The sequence below is a fragment of the Paramisgurnus dabryanus genome, chromosome 1 (assembly GCF_030506205.2).
Source record: "Paramisgurnus dabryanus chromosome 1, PD_genome_1.1, whole genome shotgun sequence".
Lineage (NCBI taxonomy): Eukaryota > Metazoa > Chordata > Actinopteri > Cypriniformes > Cobitidae > Paramisgurnus > Paramisgurnus dabryanus.
In genome coordinates, this window is record NC_133337.1 from 37,306,672 (window position 1) to 37,313,661 (window position 6,990).

Below are 6,990 nucleotides of genomic sequence, written 5' to 3' on the forward strand. Positions count from 1 at the left end.
CACCATTGCTGTAGTGCGAGCGTCATCCATGAGACATGCTTACTCGCTAAAATTGAACCTGTTTGTTGTTTGGTGTTCTCAGCGAGAAGTCCCCCGAGAATTTCCCATCAGTGTCGTGCTTTCATATCTCCACCATTGCATAGACGGTAGCCTGTCACCCTCCACTATTAAGGTAGATGTTGCCACGATATCCACTCACCATACCACGATAAATGGGAGGTCAGTGGGCCAGCACAACTTCGCGCCATCCCTCTATCCCTTGGGACCTGTCCATGGTGCTGAAAGCCCTGCAGGTCCCCTATTCGAGCCTCTGCAGTCAGTGAGTTTGAAGTTTCTCTCTATGAAAACATTGACCCTACTCGCATTGGCCTCTATTAAGAGGGTAGGAGACCTCTATGCATTTTCAGTCAATGATCCGTGCTTTCAGTTTGGATCTGCTGTCTCTAGTGTAATGCTAAGACCCAGGCCAGGCTACGTGCCCAAAGTTCCCACCACTCCTTTCAGAGACCAGGTGGTGAACTTGCCGCCGGAGGAGGCAGACCCAACCATGGCTTTGTTATGTCCCGTATGCACACTGCACCTCTATGTGAACCAGACGCAAAGCTTTAGGACCTCAGACCAGCTCTTTGTCTGTTACGGTGGTCAGCAGAGAGAGAAAGCTGTCACCAAGCAGAGGATGTCCCATTGGATAGTAGACATTATACAACAGTTCTTTCTGGTTCTCGAATCTGATTGGCTAAGAGGCGTGCGATATTGTACTGATAACGGTACTGAGATTTGATCTCAGTTTTGACCATCAAACACAGACCGGGCCAACATTAGAGCCAGGAAATCCCTGTCAGAGCTGTAGCCCAGATAGGGCGGTGGTCAGCAGGGTGAGAGAAAACTGATGTCCGCTCATGCTCTGGTTCTTGTACCGAATCTTACTAAGCAAATGTTTAAACAGGCGCTATCTTTACTAATCGACTGCAGATTTAGATATAATACATATATATTCTCGACTGAACTAATCTTAAAACCACACTTTGTGACCAAGAAACGGTAATATAAAGAAACGGCTAATTCGTCCATTGAGTTATTATGAGATTCAAAGCAGCCAAAAGTTTTACCTGTCATTCTGGCCGCCCTTAAATCCGTGGCGGAAGAAAGTAGTTCCCAAACAAAGAGGCTTTTAAAATAACTCCGTTGTTGTTTTCTAGTTTTTTGTTTTTCAAACGTGTGCCGTTGAAGTGTTGTTTAAAAGCAATATTGCTCCTACTCAAGCGATTTTGCTCAACTATCACCCTTGCTTATAATATGCAGGGCACCCCTTTAAACCCAGAGAATTCGTTCCTGTTAATAGAGTCGCTTGTCAATGGCATCCAAATTCTATATTATCACTTTTTGAATCTGCTGCCATATGAACCAATAGGTGTGTTTGACTTTATATGTTGTTTGATTTTAGATTGTCAACAGACATTGACTCCACTCCTGATCATCTTAGCACCGATTCTTATCCTGTATGCTCTGACTGTTGGATTTGCACTTTACAGAATTAGACAGTAAGTTATTGACTTATCAATCAATTTATATAGATAAAGATTAACAGTAGTTAGTGATATTGTGTTCTGCTGGATATTAATAACTTGATTTACTTTCTTCCAGATTGAGCAGAATGCTGAAGGTGAGTTTGTGATTTTTTACTATAGTAGATGATAATGAAAGTTGTACTATTTGTATTTCACTCTTGTGTAATCAATATATGCGAATAAACACAACTCCAGCATGACGTGCAGTGCGTGTCGACCATCAGCTCGACATCCATCTTTTTATTTCTTACCTCACTTCCGGTTCCCCTAACCTTTGGGTAATCCGGTTCAATATACAACAATAGTAACAAAACATTACAAAAGTGATGGTGATGTTTGAGATTGTTTTTGTTTTCAGGTTTACAATGATGCAGGCACATATGCTTCTCTTCAGCTCTCTGCTCCGGTGTCTGAATATGAGACTTTGAATATTAAGAAAGATGACACACAGTAAACAACATCTAAACATTGGGTAATTACATCAGATTTGTCCCTCTGAATATAAATTAATTTATTTTAATTAATAATGAATACAACTTACTATCAATTCCACTTTCATGCAACGATGCAGCTTTGATGTTAGTATTTGTCTACATTTATCGCAGAAGTGGAAATCTGTGACGTTCACATCTTTGGAAATACCAGCACTCTTAACATGCTTAAAGAGACCACATCTATGATCTCATAAGAATATGTGTGGTCTTTTACATAAATTGTGATTGTACCACACGTGCATTTACTTATGCTTTCATACACACTGAAACGTATAATATCGATGTGTTGACAGGACTAATATGTTAATTACTTACAGTGGTGTCAAAAGTATTCATATTCACTACTCAGAAGTATAGATACTAGGGTTTAAAAATACTCTGTAGAAGTTGAAGTATCAACTCAAGCTTTTTTTAAATGTAAAAGTAATGGTTTCAAAACTACTTAAAGTATAAAAGTAAAAATTAATGTATGGAAAAAATCCCATTTAGTAAAAAAGCCTAGGCCGCGCCACAGGGGCCTATTGTGCACTACCCTATCTCATAAAAAAAGTTTTTAAAGGCCATAATAACTATAATGTTATATTAAAATGTTAATGTTAAAATATTTGGGATGCACTAGGCCAGGGGTAGGCAACGTCAGTCCTGGAGTATCGATGTCCTGGAGATTTTAGCTCCAACTCTGATAAAAAATTTTTGTTGTTCAGGTCTGCTTGATTAGAGCTGGAGCTAAACTTTGAACTAGGCTATCTGTTTTAGCATCATATATGCCCATTAAAAATTAACGCATATTAGTACAATGCAAATACATTAAAGCAGTGGTTATCAAACTAGGGGCCGCAAGAGGGTGCACAGGACCCGGTTTTATAATATTTGATAAAATACACTACCTTATCAAAAATTCTGTGTAATTAAACCTCAGAAAAATAAGGCTACTAAACAACAGCAATGTATTGTATAATTTAATATGTTTTGTCTAATTCAAATTTTAAGTTTTAGAATGTTTTATGTCACAAATTTTCTTAAAAAACACCAAAATCTATAAACTATAAAAAACTATAGTATGTGTGAGAATAGAAATATGCTATTGTTATCATTTTTAATTGTATTTTGACAGCAGCACAAACTACAATTTTACAAATATGCAATTATATATTATTGCCTATATTTCTGCATCTGTACTTGTGTAGCTAATGGACTCTAGCTTAATCTAATATGACAACGCTGATCTTACATGTCAGTATGAATCCAAGCAATTTTGGAGAATAACTAAATGTCTTTCTTGTAAGTAAATTAAAAGTCAGCTTTAAGAAAACAACGCATGTCTATTAACAAAATCAAAAGTTGGTATGGTTATGTTGTCAGTAATACAGGTGTTTGATTGATTTAACACTCAAGCATTCAGCAAAGCAGGTTTTGTTCATTCAAATAATAAATAAGTGTAGTTAGCATATACAAAAATCTTTAGCATAGATATCTTTACCATGCCTCAAAAAGCAACGCAGCACAATGTCATTTAAACAACTAAAGTTACATGATATAAATTGGTACATTTAAAAAAAAAGATAAATATATACTGAAAATTAATACAAAATAAAAATATTTAGTTGTACTATTTCACTGTTAGGGTGTTATCATCTATTTTAAAAAAAATCAAAACTAGGTTTGTTGTGTGTGTTTCATGTTTGTGTGTCTGGGGCGCACCCCAATTGATTGTCTATGTAGGTCAGTAAATGTGGTAAAAGCATGTGACTTGAGGCTGAGCTCTAATTGGCCTGTTTCAGATCCCCCTTGGGGCGCAACATTGTGTGCTCCAAACTCTCCCACTTACGTTTTTGACCATATGTGATTGAACCGTTCTCAGAGTCTCATAACCGCGTTGCAGATTGAGGTTTAACCAGTGGCGGTTCTAGACGAATTTCAGTAGGGGGCCAAGGAGGGGCCAGTGTTCCACCAGAGGGGCACATAAAAAAAATGGCAAGAAATGATATTTAAAGATTATAGGGGTGGTTACAGGAATTAAGGCGCCTTTCCACTGCAAAGGACATACGGAAACGACAGTCGGAGTTCTCCCCCTAGTGTCAGTCGTAATGAAGTTTCAGTTTAATCGTATATGGGAGAGAAGCTCATTCCAGCGCAAGAGGCTTCATTCTAATATGTTTACCATGGTGGAATAAATAAATGAACGCAAATGAATGAAACAATAAACAGCTATGCATATATGACAAAGATTGCCAATATTTTTTGGAGAGAACATATAAAGACAAGATTAAAATAATAACGTACACAAATTAAATTAATAATGTATTACATATCAGTAATAAAAAGGTTTTTTTAAGGATTCAAGTGTTACTAATAAAGTTAAACCAAAAGGATTAATCATTTCCACCTCACACACAGTTTGTGATTGGAATACAATGAAATACATAACTTCCGGTCGGCATGCGGTTTAGTCACACAAGTTCAAATTTTTTAACAAATCCAACGCTTAAAACGGATCCGATATTTACGCATCAGCAGATGGTTGGCACCTCACGCAACCCCTTTGCGACTCTCCATAGGAAATGAATGACTTCCGGCTTATCGGCTGTCGTTTGTCGTGTGCAGTGGAAAGGCGGCTTTAGTTAAGACAGGACTAGGCCTTAGTTTAATTAGGACAGCTTTGTTTTCAGTTTTGACAGCTCTTTTATTTTAGGCTAGGACTAGTCTAATCCCTTTCCGGGAAACCACCCCTTAAACTTTATTTTACTTTACAATCATATGAATAAGAGTGAGTTCAGGTGCAATCAGCTCCCTTGTTCAGTAAGGGCACTGTGATTAGGGAGTCTGCCATTACGTCAAACGTTAGTTACCTAAAAATTCCATGCAACGCAAAAAACAGTGAGCATCGATGGTCCCTATATTCCCTTACCGGAAAATCAAAACATGCAAGCCTACTCAATAAACTTTATGAAATGCAAAATTTTATAAAGAAAAACTTTTGTTTTAGTTTACATATAAACACACATTGCTAGACAGTCAGGGACCACAATCTAATAAATTTTTAAAATAATATTTATTTTAAATTGTAAACATTTTTATATGTAATTTAATTATATTCCTCCAATTTTATGCATGTATATGTAAGAGCATAATTACAGCGCTTTTTACAATGTACTATGTAAAAAGTCAGCGAGATGTTGGTTTTGCTGGTTGTTGATGAGTAACAGCTGTGAATGATCACCGCGCTTAAGCAGCCACGTCACAGGAGAACAAGTGAACAGTGTCCCAATGTGAAGTGAGCTAGAGTCCTTACCAGTGCCCAAACCTGCATACACATTCACAACATCGGGAGCTTGAACGAATTGAGACACTCGCCGAGCAGCACCCGCAGCCAGCTACAGTGGTTGGGTGCGCCGCTCTAATTTGCCTGTGTAGAACGTTGCGTCGCATTAGTTCCGCTTTTGGCGCTCGCGTGTAAAATCAAAATAAATGTATACTTTTTTATTTGATCAGCACGGGGTGGCCACAGGGTGGCCAGGGACATGGTACAGAGGCACGGACCACCCTTGGCCTCCGTGTAGAACCGCCACTGCGTTTAACTGATAGCTACAGTACTGATCAGTGGAAGCAAGTGATATCTTAAGATGAAGGAAAATACAATTTTATCTATACAAAATCACCCTTTACAAGGCATTTAGAATCAATAAAGGATAAAGAAGCTTGGACCAGATCAACCAATGAAGTGAAATGTTTGCATTTTTGTAATAATTAAATTTTGTAATATTTAGTATGGCACAATACAAAAGGCGTTTTCTTCTATCCAGCAAAACATAAATTCACTAACAATGTATATTTTATTCATTCACTGTAATTCACATATTTAAAATTCATACAATTGCGAGGAATGAAAATACATGCCTTTATCAAGCGACCTTGATCCGAGTTCTCATCATCGACCATAAAAGTCAAATCTTGCATTCATTATGAATTAAAATTCAAATAAATATTGTGCCTAAAGAAGCTTTATGACATTGCTTCAACATTGTTAATTGATTAATTGGTTAATAAGTATGCTCCCAATTATTGTGGGTTCATCTCAGGTGTGTTTGTCATGTGTTCATGCCATGATGTTCTATTTAAGCTGCACCTGTACAAAAAAAAAATTTTGATTGTGTGTTTTCACCGCAACCTGTGTGAAGAAGCATGTTTTCTGTTTTTAGCCAGTATCTAGTCAAGCTCTGAACATAACAGTGATATCAAACAATATTCGGCTCTTGTGTGCTACATCAGAGATTTGCGACAATGATTGCAGTCTTTCAGTCTATGTTCTTTTGAATTTTAAAATGCGTGCCTTGACAAACCGGATTAACATTCTGGGCCCGGTTCCCCGATAACGTTCACTCTTAGCGTGCTAAGAAGACTCAAAAAGATATATATTTTACCAAAGTTGTTGATGTTCCTAAGTGTGTTCCCCGAAGTGTCTCTTAGGAAGCTTCTTAACACGCTGCCTCTAAGTTCGACGTACAATGGCGCTGTCCCAAGTGAAGGTGCTGAATTATTTGCGATCGATCACTCAGGGATCGATTTTCCACTTTAAGCGAAGGTGCATTACGACGTTAAGAAAGACAACACGTTATATACAAATGGAACATTACTCAAATTATTCCAGTCACATTTATTTTAACATAGTTTAAGTTATCCGTAAAATATAGATTATTAATTAAATGATCAAATTGTCAGAAATACGGGTAGACGAACCGGGTATCCCTCGCTCTTTATCCACCCTTCTTATCCCGTTGTGCCACTTGTGCCGCTTCTTGACATGGGTTTTGACTTTAAAAAAATATGTAATACACTTTTATACAAATGTTGAGGTACTTAACAATCAGAATTGTATTGCTTACCATTAATGTTTTCAATAAAAAGCAACCTAGTTAGATAGAGAATAT

At 37.3% G+C, this 6,990-nt stretch overlaps 1 long non-coding RNA gene across 1 annotated transcript; it reads left to right on the plus strand.

The window, feature by feature from the left end:
* The first annotated feature begins 1,467 nt into the window (after positions 1-1,467).
* LOC135749974 (uncharacterized) lies at positions 1,468-2,038 on the plus strand. The gene is made up of 3 exons (XR_010532544.2): positions 1,468-1,541; positions 1,645-1,663; positions 1,927-2,038. It is a non-coding gene; the product is annotated as an uncharacterized lncRNA (long non-coding RNA).
* Positions 2,039-6,990: the final 4,952 nt, after the last annotated feature.